The following is a 26,621-nucleotide window of genomic DNA, read 5'->3' on the forward strand; positions in this document are numbered from 1 at the left end:
CTTAGTCACTCATGCTCACTTAGTCTGTCTCAGAGATACATAGAATAAACAGTCAGGGCGTTTCAATAAAGATTTATTGGACAGTTGTTACTCTAGTGTAGAATAGATTTGCTGTAACAATCATCAGACAATAGCATAGATATATGATTAGCAGTACTACGAAAGTAAAGGGATGGTACAGCTCTACTATTCTGCGGTAATCATGAATATACAAGTACATAGAACACATGATAAGAAAGTGCGTACTCCTACGATGCCTCCCTAACTAGATGTACCTAAATGTACCTAGCATCTGTGTAGGGGTTATGGCAAGAATCCCTTTAGGGTCTAGTCAACCCCATTACCTGAGAAAGGAGAGAATATGGGACCCCGTCCTGGTCTCGAGTTGGACACGCCGCGAGAGATGTTTAGACCACTGCGAGCTTGTAGCGCTTACCTGGGGTGTTAGGTTCAGGAAGGGACGGATAGCGGTGGTTAGACGATGTGGTTACTGCATATCGCCACTGGAGGGAGCCTGGCGATTGCGGGACAGGTACTTTGTCATTCTTGAGCAGAACGGATTCTGCTTCCCAGCATTTCTCGATACTGTTTTTGGTGTTCTAGTTACATTCAGCGAGTCCCCGCATCTTAAGACGGGCTGCCTCGCTATAGTTAGTGGCGTTTGTGAGACCCGCGCAGGAGCGCGTTGTCGTCTCCGTCACTGTACTCTTTCTGGGGAATTCCTTTGGTGCATCCAGGCGTGCCGGTACCGGTGCGCGCTACACGAAGAAAACCCTTGCTGATTTTGTTTGTTCTTTATTTTTACATTCCTTGCTGATTTTTGTCGACATCTGAAACCTTTGCTGCCAGTTGTCAGGCTGCTCCTGAGAAGGCTTGGTTCCACTCGACGAAGTACTGTTTTCCTGTATTATTTTCCTGAGGGCATTTCAAGCGCTCCAGTCCACCTCAACAGTTAGTACCTATCATCTTGAGAGTATTTGTTACCGTGATTCCTGTGCAGTGCTGGGTTTCTAATTGTTGGTTCTTGTTCTTTCCTTACCTGCAGCAAACACCGGGGGGTCATAGAAGACTGGCGAGAGAGTGGGTGGACGGCATCCATACATTTCTCGGAAGCCCTTCGGAACAACCTTTATTGTTTTATCCCCTTCCCCTTTTTCCCCGGGAGGCATTCATACATAGTTGTGTTACCCCTACACTGTGTATTGTGCGTTCTGGAGAGGAGGGGGACTAGTCATCCATCCATCGTTCCTGCTGACATCTTTCAGAGGTTAGTGGTAACACCATTGACGTCGTGACAGATTGACAAGCCCACGAAATTCGTCAGCCTGAGCGATGGATACTAATACTGTGTTGGCTTCCTTGTTGGAAAGTATAACTGCTCTCCAACAGGAGGTACATGCCACACGACAGGAGAATGTGGACCTCCGAACAGAAGTGAGTTCGCTAAGACGGGAGGTGGCAGGCATTTCTCGAAAGGGGAGGAGTTATATCAGAGAGGGAACACTTCCCCCCCCTACTCAGAATCCGGATGGCGCGTCTATGGGGGGTGGGTTCTTTGCTTCTCAACCCTCTACTCCCTCTCCTTTAGGTCCCGGACCCACAGTCCATGTCATTCAAAATCCAGGTATACCATTAGCACCTCCTGAGCGATTCTATGGGGACACCAAGAAGTTTGAAACATTTTTTTAAATCAGTGTAGGCTCCATTTCCTCTGTAAACCAAACATTTTTGTGGATGATGCATCAAAAACGTCATTCATGATGTCATACATGGGGGGAAATGCCGCCAGCTGGACTATTCCGTTGATGGAAAGGAATGACCCAGTGCTACACAACTTCCAGGATTTTTGTAGTGAAATGAGAAAGTTGTTTGGTAGGAAAACACACATGCTGTCTCTAGATCGTGAACTGATGACACTTCGTCAAGGATCACAAGATCTGTTGACCTACATCACCACCTTTAATCGGCTTATTGTGGAGACAGAATGGCCCCCTGAGAAACGCACCTCTTTGTTTTATCAAGGATTACGTGGGGAGTTAAAAGACGTGCTCTCCCAAGTTGTACAACTACCCAAGACATGTGACGAAATGATAGAACTTGCGGTTCAGCTTGACCACAGAGTGCAAGATAGAAAAGGGGACAAGAACAGAGGAGAAGTACGTTCGTATTTTCCGAAGTTTCGCCCTCCACCAGAGGAGTATACCAAACCTGGGACGGGAGTAGAACCCATGCAAATCGGAGGGGTGAGGGGTCCTTTGACTCCTGAAGAAAGAGAGAAAAGACGCCTGCAAAAGCTGTGTCACTATTGTGGGAAAAGTGGCCATTTCATCAGAGAATGCCGGGCTAGAGGAAAAACGTCCAATCTTAGTCCGGGTCCCCGGAAACAAGTAGCAGTAACACAGGAGTCGGAAAACTGAAGAGCCCAAGTACGGACGGGGTCTCCGTCTTGGGTTTGGAAGAAGAGGAAAGGATCCCGTTATACCTTGCAAATACCATGCAGCCTTCAGTGGCTCATATGAATATTACAGTTTCTTTGAGAATAACCGAGGACAATTCGCTTACAGTGTCTGCCCTATTGGATTCGGGGGCCACAGGGAATTTTATCGATCAACAGTATGCCCGGAGAATGGGCATTCCTTATGAGAAGAAAAAGATCCCTGAAATGGTGAAAGCCGTGGATGGAAAGGCCCTGACCTCTGGCCCTGTTCGTTTTCACACAGTACCCCTTGTAATGTACGTAGGTGAGAATCATCAGGAGATCATTCATTTCGACATCATAGACGCTCCCCAGTTCCGCCTCATCCTCGGAATGCCCTGGTTGACATTACATGATCCGGTTGTGAAATGGGCTGCACGTTCGGTGTCTTTGACATCCCAGTACTGTCGTGAACATTGCTGCCCTCCAGTGGTATCCGAAGAAAACAGTGAAACACAGGCTACTCTTCTTGCCCAGGGATGCATAGAAGGAAAGTACTGCTGTGCTACCTCGCTTCCCAGTAAATACTCGTCTTACCTGGACGTCTTCGATAAAAGGAAAGCAACAAGGCTACCACCACACAGACCTTACGATTGTCGTATCGATCTCGTTCCGGGGGCAGATATACCCTGCAGTCGAGTGTATGCCCTCACCGAGCCTGAAACTCGTTACTTGAAAACATACTTGGAGGAACACCTTGCTTCGGGGTTTATTCGCCATTCAACCTCCCCTGCTTCCTCTCCTCTCTTCTTCATATCGAAAAAAGACTGCGATGAACTTCGAACGTGTATAGATTATAGGTCTATCAACAAAGTGACCATAAAAAACAGATACCCGTTGCCCCTCATACCCGTCCTTTTGGACCAGCTTCGAGGGGCTCAGGTGTTCACCAAACTGGATCTACGGGGTGCTTATCACTTGGTACGTGTGAAGCCCGGTGATGAATGGAAAACCGCCTTCCGTACGAAGTTCGGTTTATTCGAATATCAAGTGATGCCTTTTGGACTATGCAACGCCCCTGCCGCCTTTCAGTACTTCATGGATGAAGTATTAAGAGGGCTGTTGGAAACAATCTGCATCGTATATATTGATGATATACTGGTCTATTCTCGTAACATCACAGAACACATCTGCCACGTGAAAACAGTACTAGATCGCCTTCGTGTCCATTCCCTGTTCGCCAAGCTGGACAAGTGCCTCTTTCATGTTAATGAGGTGGCCTTTTTGGGGTATGTCATTAACGCCCAGGGGTTCCAAATGGATATGAGCAAAGTAGAAGCGATAACCCAGTGGGCAGCCCCTTCACATGTTAAGGCTGTACAGAGTTTCCTTGGGTTTGCTAATTACTACAGACGGTTTATCAAGGATTTCTCTCGCATTATCACTCCCATATCCAGACTACTGAGAAAGAATGTACCCTTTGAGTGGACTCCAGAAGCAGATCAAGCCTTTGAAACGTTGAAAAGGCGATTCACTCAAGCTCCTATTCTGCGGCATCCGGATCCCAATCTGCCGTTTGTGGTTGAGACGGACGCCTCACAGTATGCATTGGGTGGGGTGTTGTCCCAGCGACATCCTGATACGGGTCAATTACATCCAGTGGCCTTTTATTCCAGCAAACTCACACCCTGTGAGGTGAATTATTCTATCACAGACAAAGAACTGCTGGCCATTAAACGGGCATGTGAAGAATGGAGGCATTATCTGTTAGGGGCTCTACATACAGTCGAGATGTATACGGATCATAGGAATCTGTTATTTCTGAAAACTGCAACAGCACTAACTCCCAGGCAGCTACGGTGGTCACTCTTTTTCTCGGACTATGATTTTATCATAAAGTATAGACCTGGACCCCAGAATGGAAAGGCCGACGCTCTATCCCATAGGGTAGACCTCACAGGACCCCTTCAGAAGGACGATACAGTGCCTCCTACCATCCTTTCTCCCTCGGCTTTTCCGGAATCAAGGCTGGCCTTTGTGATATCACAGGATTTCTTGGAAGATGTCAAAGTAGCTGTGTCAGGAATTGATGGCGCTACATGGATACAGGAAGAACCGGAACATAGAAGCTCCAAGGATGATCTACTGTATCATTATCATGCATTATACGTGCCCTTGAGCACACTCCAGGAGCAGATTATGCTTTGGTGTCATGATTCTACGCTGGGAGGTCATCTGGGAGAATACAAGACCATCGCTAACATTGAACGTTCCTTTTGGTGGCCCTCGCTGCGAAAAGATGCCAAAGACTATGTACAGAAATGTGCTGTTTGCGCTCAGAGTAAATCCAGTCATTCCAAGCCTGTGGGATTACTACGCCCCATCCCCATTCCTCCTTCTCCTTGGCATACAGTATCAATGGATTTTATTGTTGAATTGCCCCCTTGTGAGACCTATACAACGATTCTAGTCTTGATAGATCATTTGACGAAAATGGGTCATTTCATTCCCCTGAAAAAACTGCCTACCTCTTCTGAGCTGGCCTTGGTGTTTCTCCAGCATGTAGTGAGAGCTCATGGTATACCTAGAGTCCTAATCACCGACAGGGGATATCAGTTTACCTCTCGCTTTTGGAAGGCTCTCTGTCAAGCATTGCATATGGAAGCTCGGTTATCGACCAGTTTCCATCCCCAGACAGATGGCAAAACCGAGCGGCTTAACCAGTCCCTGGAACAATACTTACGGTGCTTCACACTGCAGAACACGAGTGACTGGTTTCCTCTGGTGTGGATGGCAGAATTCGCCTACAATAACGCTGAACACTCCACATTAGGGTGCTCGCCTTTGTTTTGTTCCTATGGGTTCCATCCTGATATGCTCCCTTTCGAGTGGCCAGTCACCTCCACACACCCTTCCATTCAGGAGCATCATGCTCACCTCAGGGCTGTATTGATAGACGCTAGGAACCAATTGGCTCTGTCACAAGCAGCCCAAAAACGATGTGCTGATCGGAAGCGGGTCCCTGAACCCGAGTACAAGGTGGGGGATAAGGTCTGGTTGTCCACCAAGAACCTGCGTCTGAAAGGGAGGGGTAAGTTGGCTCCCAAGTACATAGGGCCCTATGGGATCGAAGGGATTGTCAACCCTGTGGCTGTCTGTTTGTCCCTCCCCCTTTCTTGGCGGCTCCACCCCGTGTTCCATGTGTCCCTGCTTCGTCCCTGTCGGGTGGGTATGCGTCTTCCCTCTCGCCCTGGCCCCGTTGATCTTGACGGGGATGATGAGTACGAGGTGGAGGAGATTTTGGATTCCCGTCTGTCCCGTGGGAGGTTGCAGTACCTGGTGTCATGGAAGGGGTATGGAGTTGAGGACAGGACATGGGAACCTGTGGCCAATTTGCATTGCCCTCTGTTGGTGGACCAGTTTCATGCAGCTCATCCTGGCAAGCCTGGTCGACCGCCGGGACGTCGGTCCTTGAGAGGGGGCTCTGTAGCGCTTACCTGGGGTGTTAGGTTCAGGAAGGGACGGATAGCGGTGGTTAGACGATGTGGTTACCGCATATCGCCACTGGAGGGAGCCTGGCGATTGCGGGACTACATTCCCCAGAGACCCAGCAGACACGGAAACGGTAGCGTTGGATTGACAAAAGCCTTCCGAGGTAACGGCTCGGGGCTTGTCAATCAAGACCTTGCGTGTGGTCAGGACGGAGCCTTGCCTGTTTAGCCGGAGCGGAGATCCAGGTACTTTGTCATTCTTGAGCAGAACGGATTCTGCTTCCCAGCATTTCTCGATACTGTTTTTGGTGTTCTAGTTACATTCAGCAAGTCCCCGCATCTTAAGACGGGCTGCCTCGCTATAGTTAGTGGCGTTTGTGAGACCCGCGCAGGAGCGCGTTGTCGTCTCCGTCACTGTACTCTTTCTGGGGAATTCCTTTGGTGCATCCAGGCGTGCCGGTACCGGTGCGCGCTACACGAAGAAAACCCTTGCTGATTTTGTTTGTTCTTTATTTTTACATTCCTTGCTGATTTTTGTCGACATCTGAAACCTTTGCTGCCAGTTGTCAGGCTGCTCCTGAGAAGGCTTGGTTCCACTCGACGAAGTACTGTTTTCCTGTATTATTTTCCTGAGGGCATTTCAAGCGCTCCAGTCCACCTCAACAGTTAGTATCTATCATCTTGAGAGTATTTGTTACCGTGATTCCTGTGCAGTGCTGGGTTTCTAATTGTTGGTTCTTGTTCTTTCCTTACCTGCAGCAAACACCGGGGGGTCATAGAAGACTGGCGAGAGAGTGGGTGGACGGCATCCATACATTTCTCGGAAGCCCTTCGGAACAACCTTTATTGTTTTATCCCCTTCCCCTTTTTCCCCGGGAGGCATTCATACATAGTTGTGTTACCCCTACACTGTGTATTGTGCGTTCTGGAGAGGAGGGGGACTAGTCATCCATCCATCGTTCCTGCTGACATCTTTCAGAGGTTAGTGGTAACACCATTGACGTCGTGACAGAGCTGGAGTGTCTGCATGCAGGAACCTCAGCGTCTCTAGTCAGTGTGTCAGCTGGGAAGTCACGGTCTCCTCTGTCTGTCTAAGCAATACATGATGTATGTATACCCACAGGTCATAGATATTATACAGGAGATGTTCATCCTGCTGTGAGTCCTACTGTGCTTTCAAGAAGCATCATGCATAATGTATGAGTATCGAACCAGGGAAAAACCAGCGTTCTGAATGCAGTGCCGTATCCGGGTAAAAGGTCAGTCAATTAATCAATCAATCAGAGTATTTGTAGAGCGCGCTACTCACCCGTGAGGGTCTCAAGGCGCTGAGGGGAGGGGGTGCTTCTACTGTTCGAAGAGCCAGGTCTTGAGGAGTCTTCTGAAGGCGAGTAGGTTTTGGGTCTGCCGTTTGTGGGTTGGGAGGGTGTTCCAGGTCTTGGCGGTGAGGTAGGAGAAGGATCTGTTGCCGGAGATCATTCGTTAGATGCGGGGGACAGCGGCGAGGCTGGCGGAGCGGAGCTGGTGGGTGGCGCTGTGGTAGCTGAGTCTGCTGTTAAGGTAGGCTGGTCCGGCGTTGTGGAGTGCTTTGTGTGCGTGGGTGAGGAGCTTGAAGGTGATCCTCTTGTCGATGGGGAGCCAGTGTAGGTCTCTCAGGTGGGGGATGATGTGGCTGTGGCGGGGGACGTTGACGATCAGTCGGGCGGATGCGTTTTGCATGCGTTGTAGTCATTGTAGGTGTTTGGGTGGGATTCCTGCATAGAGTGCGTTGCCGTAGACCAGTCTGCTGCTGACGAGGGCCTGTCGGTGCTGACCTGCTTAGCCATGGAGAGGGAGGAGTCGAGGATGAATCCTAGGTTGCATGCATGGTCAGCTGGTGTTGGTGCTGTTTCCAGTGTGGTTGGCCACCAGGAGTCGTCCCAGGCTGAGGGGGTGGGTCCGAGGATGAGTACCTCTGTCTTGTCTGAGTTCAGCTTCAGACGGCTGCTCCTCATCCAGTGGAGGCGGCCTTCATTCCCTCGTGGAGGTTGGCTTTGGCGGTGTGAGGGTCCTTGGTGAGGGAGATGATGAGCTGGGTGTTGTTGGCATAGGAGATGATGTTGAGGTCGTGCTGGCGGGCAGATGATCTCGGTGGCTTTGGATTGGAAGTGTGAGAGGCAGACGCTCTGGGATCTGCCGGAGAGGATGGACGTGGTCCAGTCAAGGCCCTTCTCTTGGATTCCAGCTTCTAGGAGGCGTGTCTTTAGAGTGCGATGGCAGACGGTGTCGAAGGCGGCCGACAGGTCCAGGAGGATGAGGGCTGATGTTTCGTCGTTGTCTAGTTGGCGCCTGATGTCGTCTGTGGGTGCAATGAGGGCTGTCTCGGTGCTGTGGTTTCATCTGAATCTGGACTGGGACGGGTCCAAGATGTTGTTGTCTTCTAGGTGGCAGGCCAGTTGCCTGTCGACGATTTTCTTGATGACCTTTGCCGGGAACGGGAGCAGGGGGATGGGCCTTAAGTTCTTGAGTTCTTTGGGGTCCGCCTTGGGCTTCTTGAGGAGGGCGTTGATTTCGGCGTGCTTCCAGCTTTCCGGGAATGTCGCTATTTCGAAGGAGATGTTGATGACCTTCCGTAGTTGGGGTGCGATGGCTGCGTCTGCTTTGTTGAATACGTGATGTGGGCACCGGTCTGACAGAGATCCTGAGTGGATGGAGTTCATGACCTTGCGTGTCTCATCGTTGTTGACGTTGGACCAGGAGGTCAGGTGGATGGCGCTGGTGGTGTTCGCAGGGGAGGTGGAGTCTGGCCTAGTCGGGACGGTTGTGGTGTTGAAGCTGTCGTGGATGTCAGCGATCTTGCGGTGGAAGAAGATGGCTAGTGACTCGCACAGTTCTTGTGAGGGCAGGATGTCGTTGGCGTTGCCGCTGGGGTTGGAGAGTTCCTTTACGATGCTGAAGAGCTCTTTGCTGTTGTGTGCGTTGTTGTCCAAGCGGTCTTTGAAGGAGGATCTCTTGGCTAATCTGATGAGGTGGTGATGTCTGTGGGCGGCGTTCTTGTGGGCTGCGTGGTTGTCCGGTGTGCGTTCATGGAGCCTTATTTTCTCCAGTTTCCAGCATGCACGTTTGGAGGTCTGGAGCTCGTCGGTGAACCAGGTGGCTCTCTTGCTGGCGTGGTTGTTGGAGGGTTTCTTGAGCGGGGCGAGGGTATTGGCGCAGTCGTCGATCCACTGTCTGAAGTTGCGGGCTGCGGCGTCTGGGTTGGTGGGTGGGTTCTGGGCGAGGGTGGTGATCAGCCGGTCTTCGGTGACTTTGCTCCAGCAGCGGCGAGGCAGCTGTTGGGTGCGGTGGTGCGTGGTTGGTTTCTTGAAGGTGAAATGAATACAGCGGTGGTCAGTCCAGTGATGTTCGGTGGTGTGGTCGAAGGTGACATGGGTACCTGTGGAGAAGACGGGGACCAGCGTGTGGCCGGCGGTGTGGGTGGGTACGGTGACGAGTTGTTTGAGACCGAGGTTGGCGAGGTTGTCGATCAGGGTGGCGGAGTTGGCTTCGTTGTTGTTCTTGAGGTGGGAGTTCAGGTCTCCGAGGAGGATGTAGTCTTTGGAATCGAGTGCGTGGGTGCTGGTGAGGTCGGCGATGGAGTCGCTGAACTGAGCCCGAGGTCCTGGGGGTCTGTAGATGAGTGTTCCTCTGAAGCTAGTGTTGAGGTCGGTGTGGATCCGGAAGTGCAGGTGTTCGGCGGGGTGGAGGGTGTCGTCTGCGTGGGTGGCAACCTTGAGGGTGGGCTTGTGGATGATGGCTATTCCTCCTCCGGTTCCGTTGGCGAGATCCCTGCTAGTGATCTTTTAGCCGTCCGGAATGGCTAGGGGGATGTCAGGCGCTGAGGAGTCGTTCCACCAGGTTTCGGTCAGAGATGGCATTCCTGGCTTGGATGTTTACAACACTATTTTCACACCACGGGGGCACTGATTGTATTCCACAGTAGCAGCTGTGACTAGACATTTTGATCCACAGCTCAACCTCAATTATGAATGCTTCAAACTATGCAGGCTCGACAGGGGGAGGGAGAATCCATTACCATTTTTTACGCCCGGCTCTGGAAACTGGCAAGCATGTGTATGAACATTAACCAACAGGAAGAAATCCATGCCCAGTTAATTTAGGGTTGCAAGTTGGCAGTTGTCAGATGCCTCTTGCTGAGGCAGCTCGGTATATCTCTAAATTACTTCCTAGTCCTAGCCCATGCTCATGAGCTATCAAACAATACAATACAATATATTTTATAAAGCGCACAGCTACCTGAAAAGGTGTCCCATCACTAGCGTTGAGTCTGTCCACTATGTAAGGGGCAGAATCAAATCATGAAGGGGTTTATTACTGAGCTCCAAGAGGAACTTTTTAATCCTTTTTCAGAAAACCGTTTCGGATGGGCAGCTTCTTAGTGCCAGAGGTGAGGCATTCCAAGGTTTAGCTGTCAGATAGGCAAAGAGGCGGCCTCCTCTTCTGGATTTAATGACCCGAGGGGCTTGAAACAGCTTAAGATTATTAGAGTGAAGGGATCAGGTCTTCGAAAGAGAGTTTAAAATGACACCTAAGGAATTTATTTAATTTTTTATTTTTGAAGTTTATAAAGCGCGCGGCTACCCCCAACGGGTTTCCCGGCGCTGCTCAAGGAATGAAGGACCCATAGTAAAAAAATCTTGGAAGCAAGAGTAAGGGCCTTGAACTTAATCTTTTTGCCAATCAGGAGCCAATGAAAGTGGAACAGGTGATACGAAATTGGGTAGCAAGGAGGAAGTTTCCAAATCGGACTGGCCTCAGCGTTCTAAATAATCTTGGATCTGTGTAGAACATAAGAAGGAAATCCAAAATATAGGCTATTGGATAGTCCAGTTTAGAAGTGATCATGGCACGTACCACGGTCTTCTGCTGATCCACAGGAATAAAATGCATCATCCTTATTAAGGATCTACTGTTGTGTAGTTCCTATATATCCTATATAGGATCTGCGCGTTCAGATAACATAAACTGTGGGTTTGGTGGCAGACTGGTTCCGAGCACCCCACCTGATATGTTAACCTGTTTGTTCTAGCTAGCTTACAGTGCCACTAGAATCTCCTCTTATTAGGGAGAGAACAGTGTCTTGCAACCTCAGAACATGACAACCCTGATCCCTCAGGATCGTGGAAACAATATACTACTTTTCGCTTAGTCACTCATGCTCACTTAGTCTGTCTCAGAGATACATAGAATAAACAGTCAGGGCGTTTCAATAAAGATTTATTGGACAGTTGTTACTCTAGTGTAGAATAGATTTGCTGTAACAATCATCAGACAATAGCATAGATATATGATTAGCAGTACTACGAAAGTAAAGGGATGGTACAGCTCTACCATTCTGCGGTAATCATGAATATACAAGTACATAAAACACATGATAAGAAAGTGCGTACTCCTACGATGCCTCCCTAACTAGATGTACCTAAATGTACCTAGCATCTGTGTAGGGGTTATGGCAAGAATCCCTTTAGGGTCTAGTCAACCCCATTACCTGAGAAAGGAGAGAATATGGGACCCCGTCCTGGTCTCGAGTTGGACACGCCGCGAGAGATGTTTAGACCACTGCGAGCTTGTAGCGCTTACCTGGGGTGTTAGGTTCAGGAAGGGACGGATAGCGGTGGTTAGACGATGTGGTTACCGCATATCGCCACTGGAGGGAGCCTGGCGATTGCGGGACTACATTCCCCAGAGACCCAGCAGACACGGAAACGGTAGCGTTGGATTGACAAAAGCCTTCCGAGGTAACGGCTCGGGGCTTGTCAATCAAGACCTTGCGTGTGGTCAGGACGGAGCCTTGCCTGTTTAGCAGGAGCGGAGATCCAGGTACTTTGTCATTCTTGAGCAGAACGGATTCTGCTTCCCAGCATTTCTCGATACTGTTTTTGGTGTTCTAGTTACATTCAGCGAGTCCCCGCATCTTAAGACGGGCTGCCTCGCTATAGTTAGTGGCGTTTGTGAGACCCGCGCAGGAGCGCGTTGTCGTCTCCGTCACTGTACTCTTTCTGGGGAATTCCTTTGGTGCATCCAGGCGTGCCGGTACCGGTGCGCGCTACAAGAAGAAAACCCTTGCTGATTTTGTTTGTTCTTTATTTTTACATTCCTTGCTGATTTTTGTCGACATCTGAAACCTTTGCTGCCAGTTGTCAGGCTGCTCCTGAGAAGGCTTGGTTCCACTCGACGAAGTACTGTTTTCCTGTATTATTTTCCTGAGGGCATTTCAAGCGCTCCAGTCCACCTCAACAGTTAGTACCTATCATCTTGAGAGTATTTGTTACCGTGATTCCTGTGCAGTGCTGGGTTTCTAATTGTTGGTTCTTGTTCTTTCCTTACCTGCAGCAAACACCGGGGGGTCATAGAAGACTGGCGAGAGAGTGGGTGGACGGCATCCATACATTTCTCGGAAGCCCTTCGGAACAACCTTTATTGTTTTATCCCCTTCCCCTTTTTCCCCGGGAGGCATTCATACATAGTTGTGTTACCCCTACACTGTGTATTGTGCGTTCTGGAGAGGAGAGGGACTAGTCATCCATCCATCGTTCCTGCTGACATCTTTCAGAGGTTAGTGGTAACACCATTGACGTCGTGACAGATTGACAAGCCCACGAAATTCGTCAGCCTGAGCGATGGATACTAATACTGTGTTGGCTTCCTTGTTGGAAAGTATAACTGCTCTCCAACAGGAGGTACATGCCACACGACAGGAGAATGTGGACCTCCGAACAGAAGTGAGTTCGCTAAGACGGGAGGTGGCAGGCATTTCTCGAAAGGGGAGGAGTTATATCAGAGAGGGAACACTTCCCCCCCCTACTCAGAATCCGGATGGGGCGTCTATGGGGGGTGGGTTCTTTGCTTCTCAACCCTCTACTCCCTCTCCTTTAGGTCCCGGACCCACAGTCCATGTCATTCAAAATCCAGGTAAACCATTAGCACCTCCTGAGCGATTCTATGGGGACACCAAGAAGTTTGAAACATTTTTAAATCAGTGTAGGCTCCATTTCCTCTGTAAACCAAACATTTTTGTGGATGATGCATCAAAAACGTCATTCATGATGTCATACATGGGGGGAAATGCCGCCAGCTGGACTATTCCGTTGATGGAAAGGAATGACCCAGTGCTACACAACTTCCAGGATTTTTGTAGTGAAATGAGAAAGTTGTTTGATAGGAAAACACACATGCTGTCTCTAGATCGTGAACTGATGACACTTCGTCAAGGATCACAAGATCTGTTGACCTACATCACCACCTTTAATCGGCTTATTGTGGAGACAGAATGGCCCCCTGAGAAACGCACCTCTTTGTTTTATCATGGATTACGTGGGGAGTTAAAAGACGTGCTCTCCCAAGTTGTACAACTACCCAAGACATGTGACGAAATGATAGAACTTGCGGTTCAGCTTGACCACAGAGTGCAAGATAGAAAAGGGGACAAGAACAGAGGAGAAGTACGTTCGTATTTTCCGAAGTCTCGCCCTCCACCAGAGGAGTATACCAAACCTGGGACGGGAGTAGAACCCATGCAAATCGGAGGGGTGAGGGGTCCTTTGACTCCTGAAGAAAGAGAGAAAAGACGCCTGCAAAAGCTGTGTCACTATTGTGGGAAAAGTGGCCATTTCATCAGAGAATGCCGGGCTAGAGGAAAAACGTCCAATCTTAGTCCGGGTCCCCGGAAACAAGTAGCAGTAACACAGGAGTCGGAAAACTGAAGAGCCCAAGTACGGACGGGGTCTCCGTCTTGGGTTTGGAAGAAGAGGAAAGGATCCCGTTATACCTTGCAAATACCATGCAGCCTTCAGTGGCTCATATGAATATTACAGTTTCTTTGAGAATAACCGAGGACAATTCGCTTACAGTGTCTGCCCTATTGGATTCGGGGGCCACAGGGAATTTTATCGATCAACAGTATGCCCGGAGAATGGGCATTCCTTATGAGAAGAAAAAGATCCCTGAAATGGTGAAAGCCGTGGATGGAAAGGCCCTGACCTCTGGCCCTGTTCGTTTTCACACAGTACCCCTTGTAATGTACGTAGGTGAGAATCATCAGGAGATCATTCATTTCGACATCATAGACGCTCCCCAGTTCCGCTTCATCCTCGGAATGCCCTGGTTGACATTACATGATCCGGTTGTGAAATGGGCTGCACGTTCGGTGTCTTTGACATCCCAGTACTGTCGTGAACATTGCTGCCCTCCAGTGGTATCCGAAGAAAACAGTGAAACACAGGCTACTCTTCTTGCCCAGGGATGCATAGAAGGAAAGTACTGCTGTGCTACCTCGCTTCCCAGTGAATACTCGTCTTACCTGGACGTCTTCGATAAAAGGAAAGCAACAAGGCTACCACCACACAGACCTTACGATTGTCGTATCGATCTCGTTCCGGGGGCAGATATACCCTGCAGTCGAGTGTATGCCCTCACCGAGCCTGAAACTCGTTACTTGAAAACATACTTGGAGGAACACCTTGCTTCGGGGTTTATTCGCCATTCAACCTCCCCTGCTTCCTCTCCTCTCTTCTTCATATCGAAAAAAGACTGCGATGAACTTCGAACGTGTATAGATTATAGGTCTATCAACAAAGTGACCATAAAAAACAGATACCCGTTGCCCCTCATACCCGTCCTTTTGGACCAGCTTCGAGGGGCTCAGGTGTTCACCAAACTGGATCTACGGGGTGCTTATCACTTGGTACGTGTGAAGCCCGGTGATGAATGGAAAACCGCCTTCCGTATGAAGTTCGGTTTATTCGAATATCAAGTGATGCCTTTTGGACTATGCAACGCCCCTGCCGCCTTTCAGTACTTCATGGATGAAGTATTAAGAGGGCTGTTGGAAACAATCTGCATCGTATATATTGATTATATACTGGTCTATTCTCGTAACATCACAGAACACATCTGCCACGTGAAAACAGTACTAGATCGCCTTCGTGTCCATTCCCTGTTCGCCAAGCTGGACAAGTGCCTCTTTCATGTTAATGAGGTGGCCTTTTTGGGGTATGTCATTAACGCCCAGGGGTTCCAAATGGATATGAGCAAAGTAGAAGCGATAACCCAGTGGGCAGCCCCTTCACATGTTAAGGCTGTACAGAGTTTCCTTGGGTTTGCTAATTACTACAGACGGTTTATCAAGGATTTCTCTTGCATTATCACTCCCATATCCAGACTACTGAGAAAGAATGTACCCTTTGAGTGGACTCCAGAAGCAGATCAAGCCTTTGAAACGTTGAAAAGGCGATTCACTCAAGCTCCTATTCTGCGGCATCCGGATCCCAATCTGCCGTTTGTGGTTGAGACGGACGCCTCACAGTATGCATTGGGTGGGGTGTTGTCCCAGCGACATCCTGATACGGGTCAATTACATCCAGTGGCCTTTTATTCCAGCAAACTCACACCCTGTGAGGTGAATTATTCTATCACAGACAAAGAACTGCTGGCCATTAAACGGGCATGTGAAGAATGGAGGCATTATCTGTTAGGGGCTCTACATACAGTCGAGATGTATACGGATCATAGGAATCTGTTATTTCTGAAAACTGCAAGAGCACTAACTCCCAGGCAGCTACGGTGGTCACTCTTTTTCTCGGACTATGATTTTATCATAAAGTATAGACCTGGACCCCAGAATGGAAAGGCCGACGCTCTATCCCATAGGGTAGACCTCACAGGACCCCTTCAGAAGGACGATACAGTGCCTCCTACCTTCCTTTCTCCCTCGGCTTTTCCGGAATCAACGCTGGCCTTTGTGATATCACAGGATTTCTTGGAAGATGTCAAAGTAGCTGTGTCAGGAATTGATGGCGCTACATGGATACAGGAAGAACCGGAACATAGAAGCTCCAAGGATGATCTACTGTATCATTATCATGCATTATACGTGCCCTTGAGCACACTCCAGGAGCAGATTATGCTTTGGTGTCATGATTCTACGCTGGGAGGTCATCTGGGAGAATACAAGACCATCGCTAACATTGAACGTTCCTTTTAGTGGCCCTCGCTGCGAAAAGATGCCAAAGACTATGTACAGAAATGTGCTGTTTGCGCTCAGAGTAAATCCAGTCATTCCAAGCCTGTGGGATTACTACGCCCCATCCCCATTCCTCCTTCTCCTTGGCATACAGTATCAATGGATTTTATTGTTGAATTGCCCCCTTGTGAGACCTATACCACGATTCTAGTCTTGATAGATCATTTGACGAAAATGGGTCATTTCATTCCCCTGAAAAAACTGCCTACCTCTTCTGAGTTGGCCTTGGTGTTTCTCCAGCATGTAGTGAGAGCTCATGGTATACCTAGAGTCCTAATCACCGACAGGGGATCTCAGTTTACCTCTCGCTTTTGGAAGGCTCTCTGTCAAGCATTGCATATGGAAGCTCGGTTATCGACCAGTTTCCATCCCCAGACAGATGGCAAAACCGAGCGGCTTAACCAGTCCCTGGAACAATACTTACGGTGCTTCACACTGCAGAACACGAGTGACTGGTTTCCTCTGGTGTGGATGGCAGAATTCGCCTACAATAACGCTGAACACTCCACATTAGGGTGCTCGCCTTTCTTTTGTTCCTATGGGTTCCATCCTGATATGCTCCCTTTCGAGTGGCCAGTCACCTCCACACACCCTTCCATTCAGGAGCATCATGCTCACCTCAGGGCTGTATTGATAGACGCTAGGAACCAATTGGCTCTGTCACAAGCAGCCCAAAAATGATGTGCTGATCGGAAGCGGGTCCCTGAACCCGAGTACAAGGTGGGGGATAAGGTCTGGTTGTCCACCAAGAACCTGCGTCTGAAAGGGAGGGGTAAGTTGGCTCCCAAGTACATAGGGCCCTATGGGATCGAAGGGATTGTCAACCCTGTGGCTGTCCGTTTGTCCCTCCCCCTTTCTTGGCGGCTCCACCCCGTGTTCCATGTGTCCCTGCTTCGTCCCTGTCGGGTGGGTATGCGTCTTCCCTCTCGCCCTGGCCCCGTTGAACTTGACGGGGATGATGAGTACGAGGTGGAGGAGATTTTGGATTCCCGTCTGTCCCGTGGGAGGTTGCAGTACCTGGTGTCATGGAAGGGGTATGGAGTTGAGGACAGGACATGGGAACCTGTGGCCAATTTGCATTGCCCTCTTTTGGTGGACCAGTTTCATGCAGCTCATCCTGGCAAGCCTGGTCGACCGCCGGGACGTCGGTCCTTGAGAGGGGGCTCTGTAGCGCTTACCTGGGGTGTTAGGTTCAGGAAGGGACGGATAGCGGTGGTTAGACGATGTGGTTACCGCATATCGCCACTGGAAGGAGCCTGGCGATTGCGGGACTACATTCCCCAGAGACCCAGCAGACACGGAAACGGTAGCGTTGGATTGACAAAAGCCTTCCGAGGTAACGGCTCGGGGCTTGTCAATCAAGACCTTGCGTGTGGTCAGGACGGAGCCTTGCCTGTTTAGCCGGAGCGGAGATCCAGGTACTTTGTCATTCTTGAGCAGAACGGATTCTGCTTCCCAGCATTTCTCGATACTGTTTTTGGTGTTCTAGTTACATTCAGCGAGTCCCCGCATCTTAAGACGGGCTGCCTCGCTATAGTTAGTGGCGTTTGTGAGACGCGCGTTGTCGTCTCCGTCACTGTACTTTTTCTGGGGAATTCCTTTGGTGCATCCAGGCGTGCCGGTACCGGTGCGCGCTACACGAAGAAAACCCTTGCTGATTTTGTTTGTTCTTTATTTTTACATTCCTTGCTGATTTTTGTCGACATCTGAAACCTTTGCTGCCAGTTGTCAGGCTTCTCCTGAGAAGGCTTGGTTCCACTCGACGAAGTACTGTTTTCCTGTATTATTTTCCTGAGGGCATTTCAAGCGCTCCAGTCCACCTCAACAGTTAGTACCTATCATCTTGAGAGTATTTGTTACCGTGATTCCTGTGCAGTGCTGGGTTTCTAATTGTTGGTTCTTGTTCTTTCCTTACCTGCAGCAAACACCGGGGGGTCATAGAAGACTGGCGAGAGAGTGGGTGGACGGCATCCATACATTTCTCGGAAGCCCTTCGGAACAACCTTTATTGTTTTATCCCCTTCCCCTTTTTCCCCGGGAGGCATTCATACATAGTTGTGTTACCCCTACACTGTGTATTGTGCGTTCTGGAGAGGAGGGGGACTAGTCATCCATCCATCGTTCCTGCTGACATCTTTCAGAGGTTAGTGGTAACACCATTGACGTCGTGACAGAGCTGGAGTGTCTGCATGCAGGAACCTCAGCGTCTCTAGTCAGTGTGTCAGCTGGGAAGTCACGGTCTCCTCTGTCTGTCTAAGCAATACATGATGTATGTATACCCACAGGTCATAGATATTATACAGGAGAGGTTCATCCTGCTGTGAGTCCTACTGTGCTTTCAAGAAGCATCATGCATAATGTATGAGTATCGAACCAGGGAAAAACCAGCGTTCTGAATGCAGTGCCGTATCCGGGTAAAAGGTCAGTCAATTAATCAATCAATCAGAGTATTTGTAGAGCGCTCTACTCACCCGTGAGGGTCTCAAGGCGCTGAGGGGAGGGGGTGCTTCTACTGTTCGAAGAGCCAGGTCTTGAGGAGTCTTCTGAAGGCGAGTAGGTTTTGGGTCTGCTGTTTGTGGGTTGGGAGGGTGTTCCAGGTCTTGGCGGTGAGGTAGGAGAAGGATCTGTTGCCGGAGATCATTCGTTAGATGCGGGGACAGCGGCGAGGCTGGCGGAGCGGAGCTGGTGGGTGGCGCTGTGGTAGCTGAGTCTGCTGTTAAGGTAGGCTGGTCCGGCGTTGTGGAGTGCTTTGTGTGCGTGGGTGAGGAGCTTGAAGGTGATCCTCTTGTCGATGGGGAGCCAGTGTAGGTCTCTCAGGTGGGGGATGATGTGGCTGTGGCGGGGGACGTTGACGATCAGTCGGGCGGATGCGTTTTGCATGCGTTGTAGTCATTGTAGGTGTTTGGGTGGTATTCCTGCATAGAGTGCGTTGCCGTAGACCAGTCTGCTGCTGACGAGGGCCTGTCGGTGCTGACCTGCTTAGCCATGGAGAGGGAGGAGTCGAGGATGAATCCTAGGTTGCATGCATGGTCAGCTGGTGTTGGTGCTGTTTCCAATGTGGTCGGCCACCAGGAGTCGTCCCAGGCTGAGGGGGTGGGTCCGAGGATGAGTACCTCTGTCTTGTCTGAGTTCAGCTTCAGACGGCTGCTCCTCATCCAGTCGGAGGCGGCCTTCATTCCCTCGTGGAGGTTGGCTTTGGCGGTGTGAGGGTCCTTGGTGAGGGAGATGATGAGCTGGGTGTTGTTGGCATAGGAGATGATGTTGAGGTCGTGCTGGCGGGCAGATGATCTCGGTGGCTTCGGATTGGAAGTGTGAGAGGCAGACGCTCTGGGATCTGCCGGAGAGGATGGACGTGGTCCAGTCAAGGCCCTTCTCTTGGATTCCAGCTTCTAGGAGGCGTGTCTTTAGAGTGCGATGGCAGATGGTGTCGAAGGCGGCCGACAGGTCCAGGAGGATGAGGGCTGATGTTTCGTCGTTGTCTAGTTGGCGCCTGATGTCGTCTGTGGGTGCAATGAGGGCTGTCTCGGTGCTGTGGTTTCATCTGAATCTGGACTGGGACGGGTCCAAGATGTTGTTGTCTTCTAGGTGGCAGGCCAGTTGCCTGTCGACGATTTTCTTGATGACCTTTGCCGGGAACGGGAGCAGGGAGATGGGCCTTAAGTTCTTGAGGTCTTTGGGGTCCGCCTTGGGCTTCTTGAGGAGGGCGTTGATTTCGGCGTGCTTCCAGCTTTCCGGGAATGTCGCTATTTCGAAGGAGATGTTGATGACCTTCCGTAGTTGGGGTGCGATGGCTGCGTCTGCTTTGTTGAATACGTGATGTGGGCACCGGTCTGACAGAGATCCTGAGTGGATGGAGTTCATGACCTTGCGTGTCTCGTCGTTGTTGACGTTGGACCAGGAGGTCAGGTGGATGGCGCTGGTGGTGTTCGCAGGGGAGGTGGAGTCTGGCCTAGTCGGGACGGTTGTGGTGTTGAAGCTGTCGTGGATGTCAGCGATCTTGCGGTGGAAGAAGATGGCTAGTGACTCGCACAGTTCTTGTGAGGGCAGGATGTCGTTGGCGTTGCCGCTGGGGTTGGAGAGTTCCTTTACGATGCTGAAGAGCTCTTTGCTGTTGTGTGCGTTGTTGTCCAAGCGGTCTTTGAAGGAGGATCTCTTGGCTAATCTGATGAGGTGGTGATGTCTGTGGGCGGCGTTCTTGTGGGCTGCGTGGTTGTCCGGTGTGCGTTCATGGAGCCTTATTTTCTCCAGTTTCCAGCATGCACGTTTGGAGGTCTGGAGCTCGTCGGTGAACCAGGTGGCTCTCTTGCTGGCGTGGTTGTTGGAGGGTTTCTTGAGCGGGGCGAGGGTATTGGCGCAGTCGTCGATCCACTGTCTGAAGTTGCGGGCTGCGGCGTCTGGGTTGGTGGGTGGGTTCTGGGCGAGGGTGGTGATCAGCCGGTCTTCGGTGACTTTGCTCCAGCAGCGGCGAGGCAGCTGTTGGGTGCGGTGGTGCGTGGTTGGTTTCTTGAAGGTGAAATGAATACAGCGGTGGTCAGTCCAGTGATGTTCGGTGGTGTGGTCGAAGGTGACATGGGTACCTGTGGAGAAGACGGGAACCAGCGTGTGGCCGGCGGTGTGGGTGGGTACGGTGACGAGTTGTTTGAGACCGAGGTTGGCGAGGTTGTCGATCAGGGTGGCGGAGTTGGCTTCGTTATTGTTCTTGAGGTGGGAGTTCAGGTCTCCGAGGAGGATGTAGTCTTTGGAATCGAGTGCGTGGGTGCTGGTGAGGTCGGCGATGGAGTCGCTGAACTGAGCCCGAGGTCCTGGGGGTCTGTAGATGAGTGTTCCTCTGAAGCTAGTGTTGAGGTCGGTGTGGATCCGGAAGTGCAGGTGTTCGGCGGTGTGGAGGGTGTCGTCTGCGTGGGTGGCAACCTTGAGGGTGGGCTTGTGGATGATGGCTATTCCTCCTCCGGTTCCGTTGGCGAGATCCCTGCTAGTGATCTTGTAGCTGTCCGGAATGGCTATGGCGATGTCAGGCACTGAGGAGTCGTTCCACCAGGTTTCGGTCAGGAAGGCCACTTCTGGGGCGGAGGTGTCAAGCAGATCCCAGAGATTGACGGGGTGTTTGTGTGCGGAGCGGATGTTGAGGAGTATGCAGCAGAGGTGGTTGGGTCCAGTCCGTGGAGGTTTGGTGGTTCTGTCGCAGGTGAAGCTGCAGGAGTGGCAGGAGAAGGGTCCATGGGTCCATATGAACCGTTGTGTAAGAAATGTAGGGAAGGATATAGGTGAACGGTTGCAGTGTTACCTGCGCCTATATAGGATACCTATATGGTATATTAACACTATGAACTAGACCAAGATTTTATTTGTGGTTCAATGGTAAGCTCTACATCAAATTTAACACCCACGTTTCTGGTCACCGGGGCAGGACAAGGCACATTGGGCCTGATGTAGGTAAAATAGATTTACCGATTTTTAATTACCAAATCATACCGATTCGGTAATTAAAAATCGGTAAATCTAAGGGGTGGAGATGTAGGAACATCCAGATGTTCCTATTACCGAATCGGTAAATATCTGTATTCACCGATTCGGTAAATACCGACCGGTAATGCCCCATTCATTCCTATGGGCTTTGAAGCCCATAGGAATGAATGGGGCATTACCGGTCGGTATTTACCGAATCGGTAAATACCGATTTTGACAAGGGTGCAGGGGGTGTCACTTTGACACCCTCTAGCACCCCCAAAAAAGATTCGGGGGCCATGTGGCAGGCATACCTGCCCTAAGGGCAGGTCTGCCTGTCATATGGCACAGGTGTGCATGCACACATGTGCATGCACACCTGAATCGGTATTTTACCATCAAATATATTTGATGGTAAAATACCGAATCGGTAAGGGTTGTGGGACTCAGAAGAGTCCCACCTACATAGCAAAAATACCGAATAGGTATGAATACCGAATCGGTATTTTACAGATTCGGTAAATTTACCGATCGGTAAATTTACTGAATCTGTAAAATTCTGGGCCCTACATACCAAATCTTATTTACCGGTCGGTAACGGCCGAAAATACCGATTTTCGGCCGTTACCGACCGACCTACATCTGGCCCTCAGTCCCTTACCTTGTTTTGTTGGGCTGAGCTGTCAGCATCACCAATCCCAAATATACTTTCTGGCTCCAGGGTTGACTCCACTAGCTGTTCACTTGTGTATGATTTTGAGACCAAAGAAAATTACTGTGGTCTTGTCTGAATTTAATTTCAGAAAGTTGGCATTCATCCACTGTAGAACTGAGTTAAGACATGTTTTGAGAGAATTCAATGTTGAAGGATCACTTTCCTGAAAAGCCAATAAATGTAAATGTAAATGTAAATGTAGTATATTTGTAAAGCGCACAGCTGCCCCAGCAACGGGGCGTCCCGGCGCTGTATAACTCTGGGGAACCCGTCCTGGCTTTCCCTGTGGGATGGTCCCTTGCTGGGAGTCCCCAAGGTGGAGCCAGGCATCCCCGGAATTGGTGGGGCCGTTGTGGAGATTAGGCAAGCTAATGCCCAGAGTTGCCGAGTGGAACCCCTGATTAGAGTAAGCACCGAAGCGAGAATTATCGAGTCCGCTGACCAAGGTCCACGACCCTGTCGCGTCGGGAATTGAACCCTGGTCCCAGGCTGACTTCTGCTCTCAGGCCTGCCGCCTCTAACCAGTGAGCCACACTACTCCACTAACAGCTGTGTATCATGAAATCGTGTATCATGAAACAGCTCTAATACCGAAAGACTGCACTATATAGGCCAGGGGTAACATTATACACTTAAAAGGGAAGGGCTAAGTGCAGAACCCTGGGGAATGCCACAGTTTAATGGCTTAGCTACATAGGTAAAAGGAGAGAGGAAGACCAACTGAGCGTGGTTACAGATGAAGGACTTGAACCACGATAAGGCACATTCCGTAAAGCCCAAGCCTTTTATTCTCAAGCGGAATCGCATGAGAGACATCATCGAAAAACGCTGAAAAACCCAGCAGCATTAGCATAACTGAGGAATTGTGGTCCAGATTCATTTTAATGTGCACTGAGACCTCGATTTTTTTGTTTGAATATGTTTATTTGCATTTTGTCATAGTACAGCATTACACATATGCATACAGAAATAATAAATGTCGCTGTAGCATGAGGCATTGTGCACAGGCCGTTGCGGGTATCCACTCTCGTGCGAAAGCATGGCAACAAGGAATAAGAGTGAAAAAGAATTGCACAATTAAACAGCGTGTCAGATTCTCATTACACTGTTCAATAATATTAGTGCTCCATGACGGAGAAAAGCAACATCCGTAGTGGGACTGCATATCTTAGATTTGTTCAATTCAGAGCATAGGCTATGCCATGGCTGTAAAACCAAAGGAGTTAATCACATTGACAGTATACCACATATCCAAAGCTGTTTCTTGAAAACTATCAAATTTAAAGAACAAAACAAAGTATACAGAAAACAAGGGATTGGGTGGTGCTTAACAGCAATCGTGTGTGAGTGTGTGAAGACATCGATGTGGATAGAGAGCAGGTCCATAGTGCTTCGTGACAGTGGTATTGTGTATGTCGTAGGGTTCATCTTGCATGGGGTAAAGCGCGGGGGGGGTCCCACAAGAGGAGGGGCACATAGGGAGGGGGGGAAAGAGGGAGGGGGGAGAGTGGCAGTAGAAGTGGGAGTGGACAGAGAGGCGAAGATAATTACACAATGTTATGCTGCAAGCACACTTGATGGTAGGTCGTCAGGACGTTATCCCAATCCAGCGCTACGGGCTACTTCCTGAGCCCCGCCGTCTCCTCCCTGTGCAGCGCCACACTCTCTGCTCTCGCCCAATTATCCAGTGAGTTACGCCACTGTATCGCCTGGGGAGGTACACCATGCTTCCAACGCCTAGTTAGGAGCAGTTTCGCTGTGATCAGTCCCAGGTCCCAGAATCTCGCTTGGACTTTCGTCTGCTTTGTCCGTTTGAATAAACCTAATAGGTAGGTTTCCCAAGTGTTCGGTAAGGTACCCCCTGTCGTGTTTGCCAATACAGTTGATACTGCAGTCCAGTAGGGCTGCAGCGAAGAGCACGCCCAGAGGACATGTAGGAACCCTGCGTCTACTAGCCCGCATCTGGGACACGCTGTTGCAGTGAGTCCAAAGTATTGGTTGATTTTGACCGGAGACAGATACGCCCGATGTACAATATAATACTGTATAATCATAAAGCGTGCATTGCACGGTACATGCAAAGCCCCAGCCAGTATCAGTGTCCATTCTCTGTCCGTCCAGTCCCGACCTCTGTCAGCTGTCCATTTGTCTCGCAGGCGCTGAGGGGAGAACTGTGTGTGTATGTGTAGTGCTTGAGCAAGCCAATGTATTAGGTGAGAACCATTCCCCATCACATGTAGGTATTGAATGAGCAGGTGTGTAGGCGGTTCCTCTACCAACGGACCCCAGGCCCTCGTTAGCGTATGCAAAAGCTGCGCGTGGGTCAGGAACTGTCTGGCCGGTAGTCCCGTATTGTCCGCTAGTGTCGCAAAAGGAAGCAATGTACCCTCCGCAAATAGGTCGCCCAGACTGTCCAAATCGGCCGCTCCCCAACAATCTAGTACAGCTGTCGTGAGCATTCCGGTTCCCCTATGCGTACCCAGCAGTGGGAGATTGGGCGCATACGGTTTAGTCGCTGCGGTGAGTTTCAAACTTCTCAGGTAGCACTTCTTCACTACCGCAAGGTGTAACTGACTCGGAGTATGGGTCTTAGCTAAAGGGTGAAACAGCGCATGTATCTGCGAAACCGACATGATTGTCTCCGCTGTGGCTGTATCTCCCAAGTTTCTCCCACTCAGCCAGTAAGCGACCCACTGCAACTGCGCAGCCAGGTAATAAAGCTCGTGGTTGGGGACCGCCAGTCCACCACTCTCCGTCGCAGCATAAAGGGTTCTCAACGCCACTGTGGGACGCCCCTTGTTCCAAATCAATCGCCTGGTTAGAGATTCCAGGTCGCGAAAGGTGCGGACCGGGACATATAACGGCATATTTGCATAGTAATACAGCAACCTGGGCAGAACGATCGCTTTTGCCAGCGTGATGCGACTGGGTACATTCAGCGGAAGAGTATTCCAAAAGGATACTTGGGCCGTGAGCGATTATATTGCTCTCGTGAGATTGCCGTCCAATAGGTCTGCCGGGTCTCGGTAAACATGGATTCTCAGGTACTGAAAAGTCTTTGGATACCAAAGAAGCTGTTCGCCCATCACCGTTATCTCGCACTCAGGGGTATCTACAGCAAAAGAGTATACCCCGACTTCGCCCAATTAACTCGCAACCCCGACATTTCGCCAAAGTTACGGAATATGTCCGTGAGCACGTGCGGGAAGCAGGTTAGGTCTTTGACATAGATCAATAAATCATCGGCATACAGAGATACCGAGTGTATCCCGTCAATCAATGGAATACCCCAATCCTCACCAGCAACACTCAACTGTGCCGCTAGAGGCTCCATTATGAGAGCGAATATTAGGGGGGAGAGGGGACACCCTTGTCTCGTGCCTCTGCGAACACGGATCGGGTCCGAGAAAAGCCTGTTCGTGCGCACGCACACCACGGGGACGGAGTAAAGGAGTTCCACCATTCGAAGGTAGGGTGCACCCAGACCAAATTTTTCCAACACTAGCGCCAAGTAGGGCCACTCCACCGAGTCAAACGCTTTCTCAAGGTCAAGCACAATACACCCCGAGCGGGGCCACTGGGATACCGCCAGATTCTGCACACAAAATAGTCGCCTTATATTATGCGATGTGCCGCGGGTGGGGACAAATCCGTTCTGGTCCACATGTCCCAGGGCAGGAACCAGAAGTGCTAATCTCTGGGCCAGCGCAGATGCTAGGATCTTATAGTCTGTATTGAAAGGGAAAGAGGTCAGCGCTTCCTTGCCTGGCTTCAATAGTGAAATCACATTGGCCTCATTCAGAGACGAGGGGAGGGCAGCATCGTGTATCGCTGCCGCGTACACCCGAAGCAGCTCAGGGATGAGTATGGTAGAGTAAGCCTTGTAAAACTCCACCGGCAGGCCATCGGGGCCTGGGGCCTTACCATTTGAGAGAGAGAATATAACAGCGCAGATTTCTTCCGCCGTGAATGGGGCGCCCAGTTCCTCACTCTGCGCATTAGTGATCTTAGGTAACGGGAGGTCTAATAAGTACTCAGCAATATCCTCTGCAGTGACCCTCAAACGGGAGCAGTACAGGCTCCCGTAATGACTCGTAAATGCCTCATGTATAGCCCTCTGGGTGTAGACCACAGCCCCCTGCGTGGTACGGATCGACATCACAGGTAATGTTTGGGTGTCTCTCCGTGTCAGCCAAGTCAACAGCTTGCCCGGTTTATCCCCGGCATGGTGCATACGTGCCGAGTGCGCTGCATAATTTAAAATATTTAATCTATCAAGAAGCTGAGCATGTTTCCCACAAGCGTCTAGTAACCGCGTATCGTCCCCCTCCACTGCTTCCCGCTCGCCTGCCAATAGCTCTGCCTCTGTCTGTGTCAGTTCCCTGTCCACCTGGTGCCTCAGTCCCACCTGCGCCCCCAGACAATGGCCTCTCGCGACCACTTTAAATGCGTCCCACTCAAACTGTGGGGTGGATGCAGTATCAGTGTTCTCTT

This window comes from Lissotriton helveticus, chromosome 4_1, assembly GCF_964261635.1.
Source record: "Lissotriton helveticus chromosome 4_1, aLisHel1.1, whole genome shotgun sequence".
Lineage (NCBI taxonomy): Eukaryota > Metazoa > Chordata > Amphibia > Caudata > Salamandridae > Lissotriton > Lissotriton helveticus.